Genomic DNA, 25,273 nt, shown 5'->3' on the forward strand with positions numbered 1-25,273 from the left:
ACCAAACACTGGCTCTGAAAAGGAGTTTTTGACTTGTACAGGCACTAACATTGCAAAGTTGCAAAGATTCGCGGATGTTCTATGGGGTCTCTAGAAACCTAGGAATTTTAACGACTCATCCACTTCATATCTCCTTCGCCGTGATACGTATGCATTTCCCTTATAATGTTCAGCACGAAGATATATTTACCACACTGTATAATGTCAACATTTTGTAATGAACAAACTTCAGTGATTATACAAGCTATCCTATTTGCAACGCCCTAATTTCAAATTGGAATAATAAATTAATGTGGCGCTATTTTGTGAAACGGATAGTAAGATAACTGTTCACATTTTGTTAGAGCAAGGATAACCTGACTGATGACTATGGAGAGAAATTTTAGGTACATATATATTTTTACTCTCTTAGTTCAGAAGTTGGCAAAACTTGGCCTCCTCTCTTACTTCAAAAAGAGTTTTAAGAAGAGCGCAGAGGTGAAGTTGCCATTGGGCGTAGTCAACATCCTCAAATCTTATACCCATTAGGAAACTACAACTGAATGAAGCATGATGTACATTTTTATTCCAACAGTTGTGCATTTCAAAATATTTCCAGTACTTTCACGGTAGTTTCTACATTTCTTTTGTGAACACATTATGGAGTGTCCAGTCACCCATGGCAACCAACTTGCGCACCTCTATGCTGGTGCCACCTTTGACAATGAATCTTTCAGAAAAAAAGAATCAATTTCATTAACTGTTTTGTGGTTTACAGAAATTTCGACCGATGGCAGAACTACTGGTATTAATATTATTATATTCAAGATGTTTATAGCTACAAAGGAAACACATTCTCACATAAACAATTTTCTTACTTTTTCTTTTCCTAAAAATCTATCAATAAAGTACATTCCTCTGTATTATTTAAGCTTAATTATAGCTAGATGCAATATCAAACTATTTTTGTTTATTTTCAAATCACGTAATATCGATACAACTTATTTAAGAATTTGATACAAGGTCATTCTTATAGTTTTTGTAGTAGAAGGGTATGGTTGTGACGCACTCGTCCTCTAATATACGAACTTGTAACGTCGTCGTTGTAATTAAAGGATCCCGGGTTCAATACCCGGTGGAACCACTTAGTGGTTCGGATTCCACTTTTAACTATACGTCCAGTCCCAATTGGTCTTACTGTGCAAATAGTAGAGGAAATATACGGTTTCACCCGGAAATAATTGCAACACAAACGTTTCTTTGTGCCAGATTGTGCGGAATGGTATAGTAAATAATATATTAAAAATCCGCCATCTTGGAAAAAAACGGAAAAAATCAACTTAAAAATTTAAAAAAAATAATGTCTCGAAAACGGTGCATTGTACGCAAAATGTGAAGATAACCAAAATGAAAAAACTGAAAACTTGCTAAATTATGGTTTTTGTTTGATAGAGCTACCATAAACCTTAATTGAATTAGAATGATTCAAAAATGTTCCTTAATATTTTGGATTAGCGTAGAAGTTGGTTTCTGACACAAAGAAGAGCAAATGTGTAAGAAACTATGTAATTTACGTCCTAAAGTCACTGAACCAAATTCATAGCTTAGCCTATGATTTACTCTAGAGATTGGTTTTTTTCGTGCCTTTTGAGTCAGGGGTTGAGGAGATATGTAGTTGAATGTAGAGTCATGTGTTTCCCTAAATTTACGTGTTCCATTTCCTATGATATTGGTTGATTGATTGATTGATTTGATTTTTTTACTTCACTTTTGTGCCACTTTTGGCTAATTTCCAAAGATGGGAATGAGTGATGATATGATGAAATTGATGAATGGACACTCGCAAACATCCATGCCCAGGTCGGGATTCGAATCAGAGACCCCTGGCATCGTAGCGCGATTATTATATTGTTGAGAACGTAATACATTGTTTTATGCAGTGTTTCCTTCATGTAGCGTTTGTTACTTACATGTTGTTTAAAAAGGTATGCACACAGTGGCGGCGACTAGAATTTTGACTAGAATTTGAATTTAAAATTTTGGGAGCGTCAGCACTTAGGCTATTTTGCTCCCGTCACAGTATACGGGGGCCAGCCCCTTACCTCTACAAATAACAACTCTAACGTTGTATAACTAAAATTATAAAATATTCTGACTTTCGTTAAAAGCTGAGGCTGTAAAGGGGCACTCAGCACACATAAGGACAAAAGAACAGGACAATACAAACAAAATTATACTGGCCATGGGGCCAGTCGCCAGAGCCTCGTTAGTCTTAAGTCCAGGGTGCACTAACGTGGAAGTGAGGTTGACATTTGGGTGTACTACGTGGAAGATCACCCCTTACACCCCACAGTGGCGGCGATTAGGTGTCTTAACTGTGCAATGGGGGCAAAGATAGTTTACTTTCTAGTGACTGCAATTAGAGATAAGCATATTGAAAATTGAAATTGGGCAGATGTTTTTGGGTCAAATCCACTGGTAGAACAAGGCTTAGTATGAAGAGACCATAGTGCAGGGATAAGTGTGTATCGAGGGGGGGGGACTGCTCCCTATGCTCCCCATCCCTAATCGCCACCACTGTCAATACATTGAACCAATATGATATGGTCACTTTGCTTTAGAGTCCATTGCAGAATTATTCGTAGATACCTTGTGCTAACATGTTAAATTGCACCATTTCCTCTACACACAGAGTGTCCAAAATACAGTGTGTCCGAGAAAAAAATATACCAATAAAGAATTTAAATAACTCAACAATCGTTAACGACAGAAATGTCAAATAACGTTTATTTGGAAGAGAAAATCATAGAATTATTTTATCCAAAGAACAAGAAAAAAAATCACCTTAGTAGATCTCAATGTGTGCTCCTTTGGTGGCGCGACAAACATCAAGATGGTACTCAATCTCCATCCAAGTGTTCTTCAACATTTGATGAGTGATGGAGCCACATGCATCGATAATTCTTTCACGGAGATCATTGAGGTCTTGCACAGGTGTTTGATAAACCATAGTCTTCACATAACCCCAAAGGAAAAAGTCCAAAGAAGGCAAGTCTGGTGACCGTGGTGGCCATTTAATGGGTCCACCCCTCCCAATCCAATTACCAGCGAAATTGTTATTAAGGAAGTTAGTAACACAACGGGCATAATGTGGGGAGGCCCCATCCTGCTGAAACATGTACCCATGAGGTATACGATGTACAGCATACTGTTGCAACATTTGCAGGTAACTTGCACCTGTAACTGTAGCTTCCTCAAAGAAAAAGGGCCCAATTACGGAATCTCGTGTCAAACCACACCACACATTCAACTTGGGGCTGTCGCGTTCATGTTCAACAACTGCATGGGGATTCTGCTCACCCCATATTCTACAGTTATGCCTATGCACTTTTCCGGAAATGTGGAAGGTAGCCTCATCTGAAAATGTTACACGTGTCATGAATTCATTGTCATCATCAATGCGTGATAGCACTTCACTAGCATAATCAAACCTAGCGGGTTTATCACTGCACTTTAGTTTCTGACCAAGCTGTAACTTGTAGGCTCTAAGCCTTAACTTTTTATGTAGGATATCATGCACAGTAGAACGTGGAATTTGAAGTTGAGAACTAGCACGTCTCACAGATTTACGTGGGCTTCTCTGGAAAGCTTCCTGAACTGGAACCACTTTATCCTCGCTCACACGCTTCCGACCACTACCTTTCTTCCTCAACAAAGACCCTGTTTCCAGCAATTGTTTATGCCATTTAACAATGTAATGACGTTCTGGTGCTTCCTGTCCATATTGTTGGTGGAATCTTCTTTGTACCGTTACAGGAGACTTCAATTCTGCAAACCAAAAGCAGCACTCAACTTTCTGACGAACAGTAAACGGCGCCATTGTACAGACTACTCACGAACAAAGCCGCGCATGCGCTTAATTATGTTACGATTTTTTCCCTTCTGGTGGTAAAAAAAATTCCTTTCTTCCCTCTTAAAAATAAACGTTATTTGACATTTCTATCGTTAACGATTGTTGAGTTATTTAAATTCTTTATTGGTATATTTTTTCTCGGACACACTGTATTAAGGAAAATATTTGAATCTTTCTAATTCAATTAAGGTTTATGGTAGCTCTATCAAACAAAAACCACAATTTAGCAAATTTTCTGTTTTTTCGTTTTGGTTATCTTCACGTTTTGTGTACAATGCACCTTTTTCGAGAAATAGAAAATAAACTTCTTCTTTCTTCTATGAAATTTCAACTTCTTCTTGCATGAAGCCCAAATACCAATAGCAACATTCAATATATTTTGGGGCGACAAATCTGGATATAGCGCCACCGAGCTAACTACGAAAGGTACAACCCAGGATCGCGAATGTAAGAGCGCTACCTATGGTCCAGTGCGACTAAAGTCAGCTAGCGCAACCGTAGTGCTTTGGGGCGACAAATATCAATATAGCGCCACCAAGAGGAAACAACAAAAACCTAACAAGGCGTTCCTACTCGCCAAAGGTAAAAGACACGGATTCGAATCAACATCTTGACTTTCTTACTTTCCTATATACATATTATGCTTTTCAGAGCCTGAAAAGCGTTTTAATTCTGACATTTCGTCTAAAGGATCAAAAATTGATTTTTCGAAAAATTCGCGTTCAACGCTGATGTTCGTTTGAAACTCATTTTCTCTACAGACCAAGCCAGAGGTGATTTTCAGAAAAACGTTGTATTATTATGCTTTTCAGAGCCTAAAAAACGTTTTAATTCTGTCATTTCGTCTATAGTATCAAAACTTGATTTTTCGAAAAATTCGTGTTCAATGCAGATGTTCGTTTGAAACTAATTTTATCTACAGACCAAGCCAGAGATGATTTTCGTAAAAATGTTGTATTATTATGCTTTTCAGAGGCTGAAAGGCGTTTTAATTCTGACATCTCGACTATAGTATCAAAACTTGATTTTTCGGGAAATTCTTGTTCAATGCTGATATTTGTTTGAAACTCATTTTCTCTACAGACCAAGCCAGAGATGATTTTCTTAAAAATGTTGTATTATTATGCTTTTCAGAGCCTGAAAAGCGTTTTAATTATGACATATCGACTATAGGATCAAAGCTTCATTTTTCGAGAAATTCGCGTTGAATGCTAATACTCGCTTGAAACTCATTTTCTATGCAGACCAAGCCAGAGATGATTTTCATAAAAATGTTTCAGAGGCTGAAAAGCGTTCTAATTCTGACATTTCGACTATAGTATCAAAACTTGATTTTTCAGGAAATTCTTGTTCAATGCTGATATTTGTTTGAAACTAATTTTCTCTACAGACCAAGCCAGAGATGATCTTCATAAAAATGTTGTATTACTGTATTTCTAATTCATGAGTATTTTGTTAATCATTATAATTTCTCTATAATTTGATGTTCTTTATTTTATATTTACAATGGTTTAATCTCTACTCATTATCTTTCATTTGTTTTATTTAATGTAATCACTTTCTGTCTCCTCTAATTTCATCAATCGATTTACTTTCCACCTTTCCGTCGCGCTGCCACCTATTGTTGCTTCCGCCAACTAATTCTTCCTATGTCAATCATTGGGTTCGGCCGTTCAGGCACGTAACGCAATATTTCTCCTCCTCGGAAAAAAAATTCTATCGAAAATCATTTTGTAGTTAGAAAAAAATTTCCCTCTTGTCATTCTCACTGTATATTCTCACAGGTCTATTTTTCTATTTTTGAGGCTCTCTTTCTTTTCCTCTGTACAGTTGTACCTTCTTATATTATGTAAGTTTTCTCTTCTCTCTATTTTAGTTTCCACATGTCTTAACATCACTTTATTTCGGAAGGTATCCATGACCTCATATGGTCTCTTGCATACGAAAAATAATTTCTTAATTGCTCTTTCCGAAGCTTTACTTACTGGATGTGTTTTGTAGAATACCAAACCACCTTTCTTTATTCTTATCTTGCTGCCTTTCTCATCTTCCTTTCTCTTCTTCTTTGTTCTCTTAACATACATGCTCAATAACACTTCCTTAATCTTGTCCTTCGTTATTGTTTCTTCAGGCCAATTGAAGTCTTTAAATATATTCGGTTCTTCCATGTATCCTAGGAATAACTAAGCTGCACTCCATCTTGATTCCTCAGATATAGAGTTATTTATTAGTCTCACAGCTTTGTTTACCGCTGTGGACTACTTCGTATGGTTATCACGGCAGAACATTCTTAAAATTCTGACGATCTTCCCATTAAAACTTTCAATAAGGTTTGAACTCGGATGGTACCTGGTTACATTAATCATCTTGATTCCTTTAGACTTTACATAATCTCTGAAGTATTCTGACAGGAATTGCGTGCCGTTATCAGTCAAGATCTTTCTTGGAATCCCATAAGGTTCTTTGAAACAATTCACTATTTTCTTTGCCGTTGCCTTTTTGAGGTTGTAACACATGATGAACTTGCTACACACATCTACACACGTTAATATATAATACAGGGTGGGCCAAAAGTCCCTTATCACCCCTTGTAAAAATCGTTTTGGTGGAAATTGATGAATAACAACCATGTGTGACCAAATTAGGCCTAGGGGGAAGTCATAAGGTGGGGGTGCCCTTGACGGTGGCCACCTTGAAAGCTGCCATCTTGGACACAAGTCCAGTTTTGTAAATGGGAAGGTAGGCATGCGATACATGATTTTAGGCTAGAATTTGATAAGGAAAACAATGGTGAAGTCGTAATGTTGAAATCTTCATTTGTGTTCATGGTTGTTATTCATCAATTTCCACTAAAACGATTTTTACAAGGGGTGGTAAGGGACTTTTGGCCCACCCTGTAGAATCCTCTAGATCTTGGTAGAGGTCCGATTAGGTCTATGAATATCAGGTCTAAGGGTTTCCAAGCTATTACTTGTAATTCCTCCTTTTTGATCTTTAGCTTCGACGGCTTAGTTTGGATACACATGGTGCAATTCCTTACATGTTCTACCACATCTTTCTTCATGCTTCTCCAAAAGTAAAATCTTCTGACCAGTCTTAATATTTTGTCCATTTCAAAATGTTCTGATTCCTCATGCCCTGCTTTAAGTATTATATCTATCAATGACCCAGGTACGCATAACTGCACATGATCAAACCTTTCAATATTTACTTTGAAGACCATTATCTCTTTAATTATGTACTTCCCTTATACCTCTGTGTGTCTCATCCACTTTTCCTTCTCATCCACTTTTCCTTCTCATCCACTTCTTCGTTTAAGACTCTGAAGATACAATTCAACTCTTCATCTGCTCTATCCATTCTTCCTTAGATACGTTTCTAAGTTCCTCTTCAACAATTGCATTGATGGACAGTTTTATCACTTCTTCTGGTTCCTGTTGCGTTTGAGAAGGAGCTCTACTTAAGGCGTCTGCAATCTTATTATCTTCTCTTCTGATGTCTACTATTTCAAAGCTGTATCCTTGAAGAAGTAATGCCCAGCGAGTCAACCGGGATTCTATTGTTTTGCTGAATTTAACCAGACTAAACTTTTGTGGTCATAAAAACATTTGAATTTTCTTCCTTTTAGATATACCGAAAACTTTTGAGTTCCATATATAATTACCAGACATTCTAATTCGCTGATAGTATATGCTCTCTTAAATGCTTTCAGCGCACTGCTTGCGTATTGGATGACATTATCTTCTCCACATTCAGTTCCTTGGAAAAGATAAGCTCCTAAACCTATGTTTGAAGCATAAAAAAGGATATCTTGAAATTCGGTTGACTTATAGCAGGACTTGGCGTTAAATTTTCCTTTAATATTTCGGAAGCCTTTTCCTCCTCTTTTTTCCATTTCCATTTTACACTCTTCTTTAATAGTTCATAAAGAGGCTTTGCTTTCAATGTGAAATTCTTGATGAATTTACTCCTCCAGTTGCAAATTCCTAGAAATCTTTGCAATTGTTTTCGCGTTTCAGGTCTGGGAAAACACTTTATGGCTTCATTTTTATCTTCGCAGAGTTTTATATCTTCTCCGGATACGATATGTCCTAGGAACTTTATCTCCCTTTTGGCAAACGAGCATTTTTCCAACTTCACCGTAAGTCCAGCTTCTTCTAACTTGCAGAGCACCCAATCTAATTTATTTATGTGCGACGTCCAATCTTGTGTGTGTATGTACATATCGTCCACGTATATTGCCAACCATGATCTCGTCTCCAGTCCAAATATCCTATTCAGCGCTGTCATGAATACAGACACGGATGAATTTAACCCATAGGGTAACCTTTTAAATTGAAACAGTCTGGAGCCGTATCTAGACGCAGTATATTTTGCAGAGTTCCTTTCAATCTCTACCTGGAAATAGCCCAATGTCAAGGCGAATGATGTAATGTACTTGCTCCCAGCAAATGAATGCAATAGCTCGTTGATCTTTTCTACCTGATTTCTTGGGAACAGCACATGTTTGTTTAGCTCCTTTAAGTCTAGGACAGACCTTACTAATCCATTTGGTTTTTCCACTACGTACATGGGACTGATGTGTACACTGTTCGAATCCTCAATGATTCCCCAATCTATCCATTTTTCTAGGTCTTCTTCCACTGCTTTCCTTTTAGTGAAGGGTATGTAGTATTGCCTCGATACTATAGGCTGATCAGTATTTACTTCAATTTCGTATGAATACACATTAGTAAGGCCTGGTCGTTGACTAAACAAATTCCTATGTTTCATGAGTACGCTTTCAAATTCTCTTCCCTCTTCTTCTGAGATTTCCTAGCATTAGTTTACCTTTTCTTGTATCTCGTTAACATATGCCGTATATTCATCTTCTTTTTGCTTTATTTCTCTGTATTCAATTTTCCTTTCGTAGTCTTTTCATTATATATCGCATCTCTCTTATTAAATACAAGACCCTGTTTTCGAATGTCCATTTCCTTACTTGACTCATCATCTATTGTTTCCATAGGAATGTCCAGCCTGCTCGCTTCTTCTGACTCTATGTTCAACCGTCTTTCCTTCACATATATGTGTCCGTCATACTCCTCTAGGAAAGATACTCCTAAAATGATATCACATCTCAACGCTGTTACTACAAGGAAATTCACTGAGAAGTTCAGTCCTTGGATATTCATCATTATGCTTACTGTTCCTTGTATCTTGTATTCCTCTTTGCCTGCCGCTATGACTATTTTTTGCCTGTCCTTATCATATGTGTCTAGTCGAGCTTGATGATATTTTTCTCTGATCCTTTTCCAACATTCATAACTCATAACTTCGACTACGCTGCCACAATCTATTAAACATCTTACTTCCAAGTCTGTAACCTTGGCTTTAACATAAAAGGTTCTTCCAGGTTTTAATCTTCCAAAATTTGGCTCTCCAATCAAACATAACTCCAAACTTTCAATAGGTTCCCTTATTGTTTCTTCCTGCAAGTTATCTTCTTCTATATCGGCTCTAACACCTGGGATATGCTGTAAGAGCATGTTTGACGCCCTATTAATGTCGGCGTTTCCCAAATCTCCTTCTACATGTGATCTTTCTGGGAATCTTCTTTCATTGTTGGAATAATTTCTTGTTAACTCTATTGCTTCATTTCTTTCTTCTTCCGCCTGGCATAAATTTCTTATTTCTGCTTTTTTCATTTAAAGCCTATCTACCATGTTGTCTTTCTTCTCTCTCCTCTCTCCATCTTAAGTTTTCTCCTCGGCCATATCTTTCAAAACTGTTGCGACCTTTATATTGCCTCCAAAGACCTCGATATCTTCACTCTCCGGTAGACTCGTGACTCATTCTATAATTGTTTCCATTTCCTCGAACATTTCCTCTTCCTCTTCCTTGATTTTGATTTCTTATGTCAACGTGTCTCACGTCAAACTCTTGCCTAGGAAACTTTAACTTGTTACGATTCTCTTCATCTACGTATGGTCTTTTCACATAAGGTTTTCCTTATCTATCATTCTTTTCTATATCCCACGAACTTTGGGTCTTCTTCAGCATGTCTTCCGTTATTAGATAGTCTATCAGGTCATCTACTCTTTTTATCTTCACCGATGCTATTGCTTTCTGTATCCTCAGAGGTAGCGTTTGTATGACTTGCTTAACCAGCTCCTCCTCGCTTCATCCCTCATTCAAATTCTTACAGCTCCTTAACGTTTCCGATGTATGTACTTCCAATCTTCGACCAGTCTACGTATCTTCGTTTCAAGGCTTCCAACTGTCTTTCCTTGATATCTTCGCTGCAATAATAATCTAAGAACTTTCTGCTAAATTCTCTAAAATTCTTGAACTTATGTTGGTTCAGCTGATACCAACCTGTCGCTGACTGTTCGAAACATGTATCTGTTAGACTCAGAATCATGTGATATGGAATCCTCATTAGTCGTACATTTGTCGTGAGCTCTTTCAAGAATTTTTGTGGGCACTTTTCCGATATATTTCCATTAAATTTGGTCATATGCTGCAGCTCTTGAGGTCTTGGTATCCTGGAATTGTATCTTTCGCTCATTCGGTATTCCTTTTCTAGTGTGTCTAATAACTTTTCGTTGTTGCTTCCTTCTTCACTGCTTTTCCACTTGCTCTTCCTTCGTTGAGGAGATTCCATGTATAACTTATGTTTCTTTTCTTCTTCCTCCGTTGTGGACTCATCACTGGAACTATCTTCTTTTATCTCTCTTTTAACATAAGTTTATTTTCCTCTCTACATCGAAAATTAGATTTTACGCTCCTTTCTCTTACCGATATATTCCCTAATCTTCTTTCTAGTTCTTCTGTTCTTTACTCCATTTTATCAATCCTAGACACGGCTATGTTTAATTTTCCATCATTTTCCTTTTCTTTACTCATGATCTTTGCCTCTAATCGCTTTTGAATCGCTTGATGTTTCTTTGCATTTTCTTCTCTAATGTTTATAACTACCTCCTCAATCTTACTATTTACTTCTGCATTTCTTCCTTCGTTTAACAACATGGCCATTGCAACTTTACTTTCTATCTCGTCTATCCTAGAAAGTGCTGCATTCACGTGAGCCTAATTTTTTTAAACTTCCCTTTCTAAGTAAACTGTCTTCTTATTTGATGCTTCTATTTTTTCTTGTATTATTTGGCAATGCTATGTATTCTCCTCTCTGAGTTTCAGCACTTCATTTTCAATCCTTCTATTCGTTTCCAGGATCCTCCCTTCTATCAATAGCGTTGTATCTTCTATTTTATTTTCCAAAACCTTCCGATTTTCTTCACATGTTTCAGCTAATCTTGTGTACATCTAATGTGTTTCAGATCTTACTGCTTCCAATTTTCTGCTATTTTCATCCACCTATTATTCTCATCTAGCCTTTCTTTTATTTCTTTGTTGTTTTCCTCTAGCTTCCTATTACTTTCTTCTAACTTTTTTTCACTTCTTTGTCATTCTATTCTAACGTCTCTTCTACATTTTTATTACTTGCTTCTAACTATCTTCTACCTTGCTATTACTTTAGATTATCTGCATAGATGATTTCTACAACATTTCCATCAAGCTCATTTCTTCTGTCCTCTGTTGTTTTCCCTTCATTTTCTCTTCCTTTCACTTTAGTCTTTCCTCCTTACAATTCTTGAATGTGTATCCTTCTCATCTCTCACTTTACCCTATGCATTTCTCCTTCCTTATCCCTTCACACATTCAATGTTTCATTTCTTTGCATGAGTTGCAGAGGATAATTTCTTCCTCATTTCATTCTTCTCCACAACAGCTAAATATTTCCTTTGTTTCTTCTAGTTTCTTCATTGTGGCTTCTCTGTTCTCATCCTCAACTTGATTACTTTCTCCATTTTTAGCTTTCTCTCTCTTTACTTTCTGATTCGCAATTCTCTATGCCGCAACGTTGGTCGCCACTTATGCTACGTGCCTTGTGTGCACACTGAATACCACGGATAATCTCGAGGGTTATGGGTTATTTTCTTAGTAATGTAATTCAGAAAGCAGAGACATATGCCAATGGATATCAGGATGAGAATCTATATTCTGAAACGTTCACAGTTACAAAGATTATATGCTTAAAATTCTCAGTACAAAACGTTATTCTTCTTCTTCTATGAAAGAATTTGGCAACTTCTTCTTTCTTCTAATGGAATGGTCAGCTTCTTGTTCTTCTAGAGATGAGGTTGGTTTCTTCTTCTTTCTTCTAATGGAATGGTCAACTTCTTCTTCTTCTAGGGAAGAGGTTGGCTTCTTCCTCTTTCTTCTATGACAGGATTAATTATTTCTTCTATTCTTCTGTACAACGATTAAATATTTCTTCTATTCTTCTGTAGAAGGATTAGATACTTCTTCTATGCTTATGTTCAAGGATCATCTATTTCTTCTATTCTTCTCTACAACGATCAAATATTTATTCTATTATTGTATAGAAGGATCATCTATTTCTTCTGTAGAAGGATTATTTATTTCTTCTGTTTCTTCTATAGAAAGATTATCTTTTTCTTCTATTTCTTCTATTGAAAGATGATCTCTCTCTTCTATTTCTTCTGTAGAAGGATTATCTACTTCTTCTATAGAAATATTATCTATTTCTTCTATTTGTTCTATAGAAAGATTATCTATTTCTTCTGTACAAGGATTATCTATTGCTTCTATTTCTTCTGTAGAAAAAAGTAAAAAGTAAAGTGCTCCCCTGTGCTTAGCACCATGACATGAAGGCGTATACAGGGTGTGGGGGTAACGCCCCACACTTTCTTGATCCGGTCATGAGTGAGGGTGATGTGATCAACATCACGCCCCTGACCGCCTTTAACCCCCAGGGTTTCCCCCAGGTACCCATGTCATTCGACGCTGGGTGGGCGTCGGGGCCGCTTCGAACGTTAGAAAAGTTCCCGGATTTGAACCGGCCGGGGATCGAACCCGAGACCTTGCGCACACGGAGAGAACAGATTAGTTGCAGGGGCAAAATATATTTTGCTGGAGAAAATTTCTTACGGTTAAACAAAGTTTTGTTACTCCTACAGTGCAACTGTTTACATAAACCATTTGGTTGAGTTCCCTTAACAAAACTATTTGTTTAACCTTATTTCGTTTCACTGAAACATGCATTGTGCACCGTGACAATCTCTTGTTACACTGAAACATATTTGTTGCTTATCGGAAACAAACCTGATGTTTGTACTGGCAAGTGTGACAAAAACAAACATGGCGGATCCCGAAAGAAAGGGATCGAAGATCTTCGATTTTATTTTAAAGTTGTGGGGATTTGAAACCGTGATATCTACATTTGCTGGTAAGTGTAACAGTATTGATGTTAAATGTTGTTAAATATGTTAAGTAGGAAGTGTAAATTATAGAAATGTATAAATACAGGCGTATGCAAATTTTGAGGTGGTTTTGTCTTATGCAAATATGTAATATCTGATCATGCTGAATATAAAATACAATATATCACAAGTGGTGCAAGCGTGTTTTACGTTAACATACGCGCAATAGCTCAGTTGATATAGGCTAGCATCTTGACTACCATACGGACAACCTGGGTTCGATCCTCGGGTTAGGTGATCTGGGCCAAGCAGGCATTTCCCCAATAGTTAAGATAATTTGTATAACAATGTACCTTTTGATTGTAAGCTACTGGCGTAGCAGTGCAACGTGTACCGTGTTAGTTTCTATCACATACTGCATCTTGTTACATTATGGGGTTCGTTGTTCCACTGTACTCCCTCGAGAATTGCTTGGTTTTTTTTTAGAACAACAGAGTTCGATGTTTTACGTAATATAAAATTATTTCCAGCGTGCGGAAAACACAAATAACGGATATATCTAATCCCAAAATATGGTCAGCATAAGTGCTTTTTTCCTCTAAATAGACGAACAAAATTTATATCCCCTGAAAGTATGTACCTTCTACTTCCATTTTCCGGTGTTACTTTTCCGATTACTATTATATTATTGTGCGTAAAAAATGTTTTTCCTGCTACTAAAAGCAATGCATTTCTCCATTCGTTCGCGTCCATGTTGTTTACGCACAGTTGCTGTCATTTGTTTCGGGGTCTTTCTCTCAGCACAAGAGTTTTCCTACCTTGTGTTCCAATGTCAGACGAGGAATGCCTGTTAGGTTAGGTTCCATTAGCATAAATACAATGAAAAATTATTCTTTGGGCTAAGAGAATTAAACCAAGCCAGCCTACAATATAAATGCTTTGTGCGATAAGTGAGACCCTTCGTTTCGCAGAATTCGAGTTTCTTTCATTATTTCAGACGAGGAATGCTTACAAGGTTAGGTTAGGCCTGTTAGGTTGGGTTCCAATAGCATTGACAAATGTTTTTTCAAGCTACTAAGAGCAATGCATTTCTCTATATTCATTCTTGTCCAACCACGTTTCTCCTAAGCAGCCCATATTCTGCAGTCTTACTGTTCTGCTTCATGTTAAAGTAACAAGTAACACTTGTACTTTTCTTCACATTAACACATTTCTGCAGGCTATAAGCAAGGGAACAACACAATCCTCATAAAGCATGAAGAATATTTCATTTCCTTGAGAGGGTTAACACATTATTGTGATGAAAAGGTCAAACAGCGTGAAATGAAATTTTTGAAATTTGTATTGCATTTTTATTCTTTCACTCAGCAACATTCCACAAAATAAGTATTTTAATCTTGTGCGCATAAAAATGGTGCATCATGGGTAGTATGTCATAATGTTCCCTGTGCCTACTCGGTTATTTCCAAGTTTTTACCACAAAAATGGTTGCCAGGTGCAAAGTAAATAGTAAGGTGATTAGAAATGTTCTCCCACCTCAGTATTTCCTTTGGTTTTCCTCAAGAAATATTTATTTCTTCAGTTTTGGTTCATATGTAATACAGTTACTTGTTTTGCATGAACATTCAATTTAGTGCTTGTTTGCTTTGATTGTTAGGTTCATTGTCTCTCTTTATATATGTATAATCTGTGCAAAATCCCTATGCTTAGTATGTTAAGCAGTTAGATCGAATGGCTCTCTTCATAAACTCTATTACGGTAATTTTATTTATGCTTAGTGCCATTGATTTTACCTACAAAACATTGGCAATGTGTGAAATATAGAAAGTACTTGATGAAATAAAATACTGGTGAAAGTAGTTACTCTGAAAATTTGTTGTGCCCCTTTATTTTGTTGGCCCCCACTCCACCAACATACCACACAAAGGTAAAGTGTTTTAATGGTGGTATCAGAAGATTTTAGAGTACAGAATCATGAAACATATGTTTAAGTAGTTATGGTAGTTAGAATGTATTCTGAAATGGTATGTTTCAAGCACAACGGGAATGCCATTTCACAATTGTACTTGAAATGTTTAAACATATATATCAAATCATAATAAAATCATGAAGATATATGTGAATTAAATGTAATTGAAAGAGGGAAGACTAAAACTAACTGCATAACCTACTCATGTGTGAATACTTCTCCCATAATTTTTAGACACACATTGGTAGGCTCAGTCTTGATTAGCCTACCGACAAACTTTCATTCAGAGAAATAATGAAGAATGAATATTGGCAGGAATCAATAGAAATTTGAGCGTAGCCTTTTTTTCTTTACTTTTATTCTCATTGAGAAAAATGACAATTTAGAATTTGTTTATGAATTCTCAAATAAGAACATTGTGTTTTTACATTTTTTTTCACTCGTAATGTTGTTCTCATACCTGTGGTTGATAGTATACATATTTCACTATTATTTATATTGTTATTAAAGTTTAGAAATGTATCAGAGTGGAAAGTATAGTTTAATATTTCCTTTTTTTGTTTATCTTAAAGATGACTAGTGGCCAATAGCAGTGAACCATGAACATTAGAGCATTTTCACAATACCTGCTGGAGCATGAAGAAAAAGGAAATATCAAAAGTGGCAGAATTACACATGAATCAATGGCCTGTGCTACAGCACAAACTGAGATATACATTGGTAAGCATTTGTCTAATTTCTTTATGAATAAATAATTATAACATTTCTAAACTATTAAAAGTGATCAATACTTTGTACAAATTAAACATTTTTTGAGAATAAAGTTTAACAGTAGGAATTGATAACTCACCAGGTAAAAATCCTCTCTGGATATGAGTAGGTTAACTGTGCATGTGTGGGTTTTGTTAAGATTTCTGTAGCATTAAATAGTATATTTTCCTCTTTCAAATGCACGGCGAATATTTCCAATCGTTACAAGGCACTTTATATTTTTCATTGTTGTTTATTTGAAGTCTCTCCTGAGATCAACAAACCTCGTATCAAGTGGTATATCACAGATCATTGTTAAGGTTTTTTTTACTTACTTTATGCACAAATAGGCTAATTGTAACTGGTCCTGCAGTTTAAAGAGAAAGTCAAACTATTGCCATGTGCCTCAAGGCAAATGCAACATGGTAGGCTCACACATGAGTGATGCACACATATATCTTTCCCAAGAGCTTCATTTCCATATTTTGTACTGGTGTATGCAGTATTTTCAATGCTATTTATACGTATTAACAGTATTGGCCAAGGGATATACCGTATTGTGACTGTGCTTTTATGATATATTAGTTTCGTAATGTTATGATATTGGCAAGGGGTCCCGAGTTCAATACCTGGTGGAAGCACATAGTGGTTTGGATCCCACCCTAATCTGTAGGTCCAGTCCCGATTAGCATTACTCTGCATTAAGTGGATTAAAAACACCAAATCAATCGATTATCATAATATTGGCGAAATATATTATGTCTATAAAACACATTTATTCACTGATACCTCACAAATTGCATGTATCTCTGGTAATTGTTTAAATATACGATGAGTTAATGAAAATACAAGGAAGCAATTGTGTAGCCCAGAATAGTAAAAGTGCCTCTTTCTACCACCTCACCCTTTTCTGTGTTGCAAGTTGAAGATAAACAACCATATGCTCAAGTTGATTGGTGCATGAGGTCAGATTTTGTGGTGCCCTTAAAAGAGCATTTCATAAGATGTACAGGCAATATTATAAATATCCTAGTCATTCATCTTGCAGAACTTCACATGAAATAAGATATTTACGTATACCTGTTTTAAAAAATCCTGCTAATGATGTATTGTTAATATCACAACATGGAATGAAAGCACAGATATAGCTATATAGAAATAATATATCTACCTTTTTTCTGTCTTTTGGCTGTTAGTTAAGTTTATTACTTCTGCTTTCATTTTTATCTTTTCTAAATATTAAAGTCTCAAGAAAGCTGGAAAGTTAGAAAAAAAATGAAAATGTTAAATTTTTGCCAGTTGAGGCTAACCTATTTTACTTGCAGTATCAGTTGTGAGTTTAGAGATTCATAATGTCTTAATTTGGAACAAGCTAAAATATTCTACATGGTGTAGCAGTCAAGAGACAGATTTTGGCCGTTGCTTCTTTTACTAATTTGTTTTTGCCATACGTTCATATGTGTGTGTGCGTACCAGTGACATAATGGTAACACTTGTCTTGTAATTAAGGTGTAACAGGTTTGATTTTCAATGGAGACATATTGCACTGTGGTTGACATTCCATTTTAAAACTTTGAGTCCTTCTGAACATAAAATGAAATTAAAACAAACTTTCACGTGTTGGTGCTTCTTATGTATGTACAATATAATTTCATTATAAAGAACACCCATGCTAGGCCAGGATTCCAAACTCTCTAGACCTGGGGTTCTAGCCCACCGTGCCAACCACTCTGTGACAGAGATCAGTGTGCCAAATGTATAGTTTCATGTGATAAAATTGCAAACGAATGTTATAATCAACTGCTTAGAGGTTTTTGGAAATTAAAAACTTTACTACTCTTACTTGTACACCTTTTACATTAGAATGCATATGCACACTCCATTTAATAATGAAAGAAGATTTGATAATTATTGCAGCACATGATGTTCAAAATTTTAACTGGCTGGGAGGAGGAGGTGTTTAGTTGGGCCTGGGAGTCAGCTGGGGAATGCTTTGCAAGAATTTCTGCTAGCTGGGGGATACCCCCATATCTCACTCTCACTTCAAGACTGTTTTAATGTGACCTGTTGATACCAGAATTACTTGCAATTGCGAGTATTGTTTTAGGAAAAAGACCAGCATATTGATGAAAGTTATGTGAAGGAATTGTACTCCCTGATGACAAGTAATGGCTTGTGCATCCTTGTAATCAAGGTGTTCCAGATTCAATCCCCAATGAAGGCACAGTGTGGATTCAGTCCCAATCTTCATGTCTGGGCATAAAGTGTACTTACACAATTTTTTTTTTTCTGAGAGAAGGCCAATTTGGACACGTTTCAAAAGTTACACAAGCTTAACGTGTTAAATGAGTTATGGTAACTGGCTGTCCCATAAGTTTCATTATGCTGTTCCAAAAGTCTCATTTCGTGCAAGAACGAGATTCACCAAACGTACGAGCCAGGAGGCTGGTTTGTTTGGTGAGAATCGTCTGCTGCTTACGGAAAACGTGCATGCTGATGGATTCAAACTGCACTAGTTTGGAAAATGTATTATAATTTTAACAGATAGCGATATGAAGCCACATGCACAAGATGAGCATACCTTAACTGTTCTTGGAATGCGATTAAAATGAGTAACAGTGTCCAAAGTAGAGTTTATTTTTGCCATAGGGACATTGCTTCCACTGGACTTCATGTGGAAACTTTCTCTAAATCAAAACGCTGCACCTGCGCTTCCGCCTAGAGTGTCCCATAAGTCTGTAAAATAACTGGTTTCACCAGATTCATGAGCCCAGTTATTTTCGTTGAATGCGTTAGTTTCGTTAAGACTTTTGGAACACACCTTATGTTTTATAGACCACTGTGCACTAGGCCAGAACTCTTCATTGCTGGCTGTAGCTGGGTATTAGGCCCTAACATAAATCGTACCAGGTAATAAGAGGTCCAGTGGTTACCAATTAATTTAATTCCAATTTTACTTTTGTCAACAAGCATAGACAGAACAAGCTTTTATTATTTACATTTATGCCATTATTTATTAATATTTCAAAAATCTAGGGTGCAAATGAATGTATAAATTTATAAAATAGAAAGGGGTTAATTGTTTGGGCAGGATTTCAACTTTTATTAAAAGAGGCTGTTGTCTTACAAAGATTGAGAACCACTGCACTAGGTGGTGAAGATACATCACCACTTGCTTGGAATACTCTGAGTCACTGTGGTCCCTCCCTGACAAGGAGGGAAACTGAAGTTTCTATTTTTTTTAGGGGGTTGGGTGGAAAATATTAATAGTTTTGAACTTCCATAATCCGCAATGCAAGTTGAAGTTGGTCATAAGTGTTTAGAAGTGTCTACTAGAATTTGCAACATTGTTACATAGAATTTTGTAAACTGACCAACCAACCAGCAAACTATATTTTATGTTTTTTTTTGTTTTTTTTTCGTTTTAGATTTCTGGAAACATTCAAAGGCTGAGGGCCAAGAAGAATCTATGCTTTCTTTGAATCAAGTGGTACTCTGACTGCAATTATTTTGAAGTGTTTTTATCATCAATAATGTATCTGTGCCTACAAGCAACTTTTATATGTAATCATTTTTTAATAAGAGCTGTACAATAAATTTCTAATAAATTTGTCAGTGTTAATGTATGTGTTATGTTTGGAAGAAATAATTCCTTGTGTATAGCATTTAGTTTAAATTACTTTTGACAATTCTAGCCATATCATGTAAAATCAAAGTAAACCTCCCTGTGTTCATATATAATTTTGTGTACTTGTGCATTCGAGTAGTATAATGTAGGGTGAAAATCCATATTGGAAATTTCATGCCATTAAAGGAAGATTCATAATGTTTTTCCATTAACTTTTCTTTCTCTGCAACGTTCATTGAACATTACGCTGCATGTTAAAAAATACAGTGTCGTCTTACACAATCAACATCCCGCGTTACAAACATGTGCACACAGGTTAGAGCTATTGTAGTATATACATGTACCATATATAGTATAGTATATAGTATGCAAATTCATAGCATTTCCAACATTGGTGGTGTTCTTTATATTCCTTTGTCCTTGTTTTTCGAAATCTTGGGCCTCCCCGATGGCATAGTGGTTGTGTCCTTGCCTTGTAATCAAGGGGTCCCGAGTTGGATACCCGGTGGAGGCACATACTGGTTCGGATCCCATTTTAAACTGTAGGTTCAGTCCTGGTTAGCCTTTCTGTGCATCAAGTGGACTTAAAACAACAATTCAATCAATCAATCAAAGTGTTGGACCTGGTTCAGGAACAGAATCAGTTGATTTGTTATTCAATGCTGCTGCTCCAAACCCCATACATTCTTGATTGTGGTATATAAACTGAATATTACAATAATATATAAAATAAAACATGGAATATCAACAAGTATAAGTTCAGGTACAAATGACTAAACCAAACCCACCCACCTTCCTGTCATTTAATAACTTCTGAACCACATGATAACCATCAGCATTCTGTCTGTGCGACAAAAGGTTGACCTGCATTTTATCTTTGCATAAGAGGACTGTGGTAAGTAATTAAATTTATTTTCCTAATTAAGATTTAGTTTAATATACTATAGCTATCAACAGTAGAGCTAATTCCCCTCCTCTATTGAATGGTTTAATAATACTTCAAGATATTATTATTATTTATAATATCAATGTGACAAAATGGAGTACATCACATAGTTGTCTATATGGTGAAATATACTTCTATAAAGGTAATGCAAAAATGTGTAGTGAGATTGCAATGTGTGTCTGCAACATACACAAGACATTCCCTCAAAATAAAGTTTCACTGTTTGAGCTAAGTGAGCTCAACAAGTAGCTCTGCCACTCATCCAGCCAAAAATGAGTGGTGGTCTGGGGGAGAATGGAGGCTATAGCATGGCTCTGATCACATTTCCACTTTGTAAAATGGAAAAAAAAATATATTGGGTCTACTACTTTCATGTCCCCTTTGTACTGCAATTAACAGGAAATTGCTGTACTCCAGGATGCGAAATCATTGAAGACTGGTGAGGGAGGAGGAAGAACTCCATTAACATGAATGCGTGTGAATTATTATGATATGTATATTATATTTATATATATCACAGTATATATTAGAAAGTAGTGTGTGAAATCCTGGAAGACAGGGGAGGATTTTCCCTCGCCAACAATTCTGTCCTACAATCCTTCAAAGATTCAGATGGTAAAGGAATTAATTTGATACTTTATATACTTTAATATATATATATATTGTATAGTGTGCGTAATATAAAATGAATGTATGTATGTACATAGACATTAGCACTGTATATTATGTATATAAATATATAACAAAATATACAATATTAAATATGTGTGTATATATTTATATATACATTAATTCATTCTGTATTTTATATACACCTATGTCAGGAATTAGAAAGTAGCAAACTAATTCCTTTATCAATCGGATTTTTGTAGGACAAAATTCTTGGTGGGGGTAAATTCCCCCCTGTCCCCCAGGATTCCATGCTTTTTAATAATAAAAATTCCAACAAAAGATCCTTTACTGCCAACAAATTGATGTGGTTGATGGTACCAAACATTTTGCTCAGAGAACTACATCCAATTAGATACAACAAACAGAAGATTTGGTTGGATGAACAAATTTAAGTCAATCAAATAATTTTGTACTCTGAACCTTCACGTTTTGCTCGCGTATAACAAACAAGGGATTTGGTTGCTGTAACTAGGGTTTGTTCCAGCCAACCAGACTTTTTTCTCAGTGCATGGTAGTCAGACGCGTTACCGACTTTTTTTAAATTTTTTTTATTACATATATTTGCAATTTACATTTCAACTCATTGGGCAAGTAAACATTACAGTAAAAAAATTAGCATACAATCTATTTCTTTTACAATACGGTATCTTGTGGTATTCTGATGCAGGTAATTTACAAATTGTATATTAAAATCTGGTTGCCGATATGTCGATAGGAAATAGGCATACTGTCCTAAGAGCCATTGTACACTTTTACGTTTTGTTTTTGGGTAATAGGCAAAAGCTGGATATAAAAGAATATCTACAGAGATGTTATACACTGATGTTCTACCAATTGTACTCACAAGTTTTCTCATATAGAGCCATGATGTTTGTATCATTTGGCATTCACTCAGTCTGTGGATTAAACTATCAGATACATTACATCTAACACACATTGGTGTATTTATTCATTTAAGATCATAGAGTCTCTCTCCAGTGATTAATTTTTGATGGACAATTATATACCATGCTGATCGGATTCGTGATGTTAGATGGTGAGACTGAATATTATTCCATATTTGTTTCCAATTCATTCCGGGATTTTGCTCAATCATTTTACACTTTGGTTGTTCTAATTTACATAGTCTGCGATATATTTCCGATGTCACTGGTATTGTTAATATCGGAGATTGTTATAGGGCATAACTAATATCCACTATTGTTGCCTTAAAATCCCATAAAGTGTCTGCCAGTCTAGTAATATCAATCAGTGGCGTAGCGTGATTGTATGAAAGGTGTAAGGCTTCCAAAAAAAAATCTGACCTGAATATTGGATAAAGAAAACCCAAAGATATTTTAACTAAATAGAATCTATTTGAATCTAAGTCATGCATGGGCATACTCAATTTCAAACACAAAATGCACACACTCTATGATAATAGCATATGTATTACTTACTGAAAATTCTCATTTATACTGTAACTCAACCCGACGATCCTTTAATCTGAACACCTCAATCACGTCGTCGTAGAATCGGGGGTTTCTGGTCAATGTCTTTAGCAGCTCCTTTTCAATGGATATCAGTCCCAAGTCAGATTTCCTTGCCTGAGTCTGTGTGCTGCGTTGAAACGTGTGAATCCTCTTCAATGCAGAGAACGACCTTTCCACCGACGAGCTTGAAGCAGGAATAGTGAGGAACAATTCTGTTAGTTTGTACACTTGTTCAACAGCTTCATTCAAATGGGTAGTACGCAAGTACTCATGAAGTTCAAACACACTCTTCACTCGATATTCGGCTTCAGAATAAATTACCTGTAGCTCAACTTTCAACTGGTAGCAATTGAAAAATTTCGCATACAGCTTAGTTAAGGACACAAACTCTTCTTCTGGAAAGGTCTCTACGTAATCGGGAAATTTATCAAAATCCAACAAAGCCAGAAACTTTAACTCCTCCATGCTTCCAAATCTCTCGGTCGTTTTTACCATCAGTGTGTCCAATATTTCATAAAATAACACACGAAACGATGTTTTAGCATCAAACTCGAGCCTCGATCTCTTGACCTTCGAACTGCACTGTTTGTGTTCATTTGTTTTTGACCAAATGACCTCAAACTGTTCACGCAGTGCTTGCAAATCGGTTTTGAATTGCTCAACCTTTTTTAGACAAAATCCAATGTCAGAAATTTTCTTTTGCAAGATATTAAAAAGCACTTCGGCCTTAGGAAACACTGAAGAAAAAATACTGAGGAGAAAACAAAATTCAAACTCTTGGATAGTGTGATAAAATCCCCTAGCAGCCATTCTTGATTCCACGTCCCACTCTTCATCATCTTCCATCATATTCTTCAATAGTTCCTCCAGCTCATCTTTAACAGAAGAAATTACATGTACGAGCCTCGTGCTGTAAATCCACCTTGTGGGTGAAACTGTGGGAAACCGCCTATTAACAATTTTCTCAAGAGCATTCATTCTTTTTGTTGATTTCGAAAAAAATGAAGAAAAGCCAGAACATGTCTGAAAAAAATCTTGCACTCTTTAATACTGTCTGTTGCCTGTTGTAAAACTAGGTTGAATTTATGGGCTTAACAGTGAACAAATATCGCCTGTTGGAATTTTTTCCTAACTCTCCGTTGTAAACCATTGTGTGCTCCTGCCATAACACTTGCCCCATCATATGTTTGACAAACTAATTTATCACTGCACTCGAATTCAATCAAATAACTAAACAAGTGTTCTGCTAAGTTGCTGGCAGTACGATCACTGCTTACGTCATCAAATCGCAGAAACCTCTCTTGAACCTCACCGCCTGAAGAAACGAATCTAAATACAGTTGAAAGTTGGGATTTGTGAGAGATGTCTGTCGTCTCGTCCATTATTACGGCAATGTAATTGGATTCTTTAATTTCCTTTTTTATTTCACTGGTCATCACTTGAGCCACTGACTGTATGAGGTCATTTTGAATATCTGGAGAAGTACCGGAAAATACAATAGCTGTACGCAAATGATGAGCTAATATTTCATCAGTTTTTGCCATGAAATTCAATAGCTCTAAGTAGTTTCCTCTATTCTGTGACTGACTCGATTCATCATGTCCTCTAAATGCTTGTTCCTGCCTCCCCAGAAAACAAACGATATCGATAAGGCGATGCATAATGTAGCGATTGTTTGTCACTTTTTCATTATATTGTTTCACGGATTGTTTGAATGCTTCACTCAGGGAAGTTTCTATTCTCGTTTGGCCAAATTTAATAATACTTGACAATGCATAAATATGAGATTTCGATTCAACATGCCGCTTTTTCAATAAAGAAAAATTGCAGATATCCGTAACACCAAAATTACTCCACACATTCTTTTCCTTTGAAAATAAAAGGCACGGGAAACAATATAACTTTTTCGTTCCTGCGCAACCACAAAGCCATTTGCTCCGATCGTACCACGATGTTTGAAATGTGTACATACCTTTTCCTTTTCTCTCCTTTTTCAAATCTTTCAGTTCTGGTGTCGGCCTACCTCTGTTGAGGATGTCTTGTTTACACGCGAATGTCAAAGACGAAAAGGGTTGTTTTAAAACAGATTCAACTACGCACTCACACTTGTTCATATCAACCACACACTCATTTTCACTCACTCTTGAACTTGTGCAATTATTTTCCATGTTGCACAAAATACTGTAATGGCTGGGTAATAGAAACACTGAATCCTCTCTCTCTCTCTCTCGCGCGCGTCTGCTCGTTGTAATGCGTCTTACAAGTGCTGAGAATCGGGGCGCCCTGTCATTGGTTGAGAAGATACTACGTAAGCAAACACACCCACCATGGGCGAGCCCAAATCATTTCTTCCATTCTCCCGTACGTAAGTCCTCTGAAGAAGCCTTACAGAGAAACAACTCGAATCAAAACAAGTCCTCAATTATTTCGTTAAAAGTTCTACTTGCAGTTGATATTGCTATATGTGTTCAAGCGATAAATACGGGAATGAAATACTAAGTTTTCTTCAATAATTTCAACTTGTAAGGTGGACTTACAAGCCTTACGTGGGCACTACGCCGCTGATATCAATAGGAGCCTCTAGTGAAATATAGTCCAAAGCACTTCTCAAAACTTTACTTGTGAGGCTGAGTGGATGCTGAATCAATGTCTGCGTGTCAGCTTGAATACGTAAGGCC

General features: G+C 36.3%; 1 long non-coding RNA gene across 2 annotated transcripts; it reads left to right on the forward strand.

Annotated features, from left to right (window-relative positions):
• Positions 1 to 13,086: 13,086 nt before the first annotated feature.
• Positions 13,087 to 19,694, forward strand: LOC145980321 (uncharacterized). 2 transcript variants are annotated; one of them, XR_014440841.1, is made up of 3 exons: positions 13,087 to 13,196; positions 15,708 to 15,847; positions 19,306 to 19,694. It is a non-coding gene; the product is annotated as an uncharacterized LOC145980321 (long non-coding RNA). The 2 variants fall into 2 exon arrangements; XR_014440840.1 differs by having other exon boundaries at positions 13,087 to 13,184; positions 15,700 to 15,847.
• The last annotated feature ends 5,579 nt before the right edge of the window (positions 19,695 to 25,273 follow it).

Source organism: Lepisma saccharinum, chromosome 27 (assembly GCF_977018435.1).
Source record: "Lepisma saccharinum chromosome 27, izLepSacc3.1, whole genome shotgun sequence".
NCBI lineage: Eukaryota > Metazoa > Arthropoda > Insecta > Zygentoma > Lepismatidae > Lepisma > Lepisma saccharinum.